This window comes from Mustela nigripes, chromosome 5 (genome assembly GCF_022355385.1).
Source record: "Mustela nigripes isolate SB6536 chromosome 5, MUSNIG.SB6536, whole genome shotgun sequence".
Lineage (NCBI taxonomy): Eukaryota > Metazoa > Chordata > Mammalia > Carnivora > Mustelidae > Mustela > Mustela nigripes.
In genome coordinates, this window is record NC_081561.1 from 24844082 (window position 1) to 24845833 (window position 1752).

Below are 1752 nucleotides of genomic sequence, written 5' to 3' on the forward strand. Positions count from 1 at the left end.
CCTGCGTCTGGGCCCGGGGGCGGGGGGCGCACGGAGGCCGGACGGCGCCCACAAGCACGGACCCGGGTCATCTGTCCCTAGAAACCGATTTGCTTTGGGACGTCGCCCGAAGGGCCCTGTGCACGCGGGGAAAGGCCAGTGTGTCACGGAGGCAGATACCAGAAACTGGGCCGCGAATTTCAGCTTTTCTAAGAACTCCTGGAGTTCGGCAGTGGAGATGCATCCTGTCAGGAAGGAGTGCTGTCGCCGGCTGTCACCGTGGGGTTCCATGGTGTAATGGTTAGCACTCTGGACTCTGAATCCAGCGATCCGAGTTCAAATCTCGGTGGAACCTGAGCGTTTTCCTTTTTCTTATTGTTAAGTTTCCCTTTTAGGGATGGTTGACGGGAGACCCCCAGTTCCCAGGAACCCAGAGTGTGATCCTGAAGAGCAGGATACCCCGGGCTCTGGGTGGACCCCACCGACTGCCCGCTGCGTTGTTCAGAGTAGAGGACCATCCCCCTCCCCTCCCCGCCCCCACCGTTTTCCTCTCCCACCTAACAGATATTCTGTGACACAATTTTGAGTTAAGTTGAACTTCTCCTGATTTATTGCTTTACAGAATGTAGTGAGCTCCCTTCGTGCAGACGGATGCCACAAAATGAGGGAGAAGAAAAGTTCTCATGAATACAATACTTTGCTGCTCAGAGAGAGTGAGGCTTCATAATGTCCATTAGGTACAATGACCTGAATTTATGGGAAATTTTCATTTTCCACTGAGAAACGGAGACTTGTGAAAATCTATTCATACTTTAAATGAAGAATTTCTTGAACTGTCTCAGATATTTGAACACTACTGAATGCCCACACGTAAACTCGCAGCACTTGTGGATGGAGTAAATAAAGATCCAGATACATTTTCTAAATGTTTCCACTGTTACTTTGGTCATTTCTGTGACACGGAGCCACCACACGGAATTGTTGTCCATGAAGAATACGTCCCACAGAAATCAGAGCTTTCAAATTGTGTCCTAGGTTATCTCTGTGATCATTTCATTTTCATAACTGAATGTTCCAATTGCAAGTTAATTCATTTTCTGGTAAATGTCTGCATGTGTCACAACTTAAGGCAGGACAAGGTACTGAGATCCTCAAAAAGTAATTCCAAAGTGCTTTCCTTAGTTTTATTTCAACTATCATATGTCTAAAAATTGTATATTTTTATTCCAAGATTCAAAGTGTCAGACTATACTTTATCTTCTGTGTCTTTTTCACTTAGCAATACATTGCTAAAATTAATTGTTACTTTTGTTGCAATAGCTGCCATTCATTACTCCTTCATTCATGAATAATGCTCTACTGTGTCAATATACTGCGGTTCATTCATCCACCTTTTTGTCAATGGGAAACTCACATATTTTACGTGATATGAATTTGGTTTTGAATTACGTCAGCGCCAGGATCAGGGAAATTGAAATTGTTTTAGGGCAGAGGAAATCTGGGCTGCAGTAACCACACAGTTAGCTGAGAATTGTAACTTTGAGCTATCTTGTTCTCCCTCCAAATGCTTGGGCACAGTAATAATCACTCACCCTCTATATTATACTACCCAAGTCTCCAAATTACTCCTAATCCTTCAATTCCTAGAGTTAACTGTCAGCAGTTCTCTGTAGCTCTCTATGTCCCCCCACATGCATGCCATTGCTAGGCCCTATTTCACCACCACTTCTAGCAGCTTACGTAGTTTACCGGAACTGAGCCTTACCAAGAAGT

The 1752-nt window shown here is 44.7% G+C and overlaps 1 non-coding gene across 1 annotated transcript; it reads left to right on the forward strand.

Annotated features, from left to right (window-relative positions):
* The first annotated feature begins 262 nt into the window (after positions 1-262).
* Positions 263-334, forward strand: TRNAQ-CUG (transfer RNA glutamine (anticodon CUG)). The gene has a single exon. It is a non-coding gene; the product is annotated as a tRNA-Gln (tRNA).
* The last annotated feature ends 1418 nt before the right edge of the window (positions 335-1752 follow it).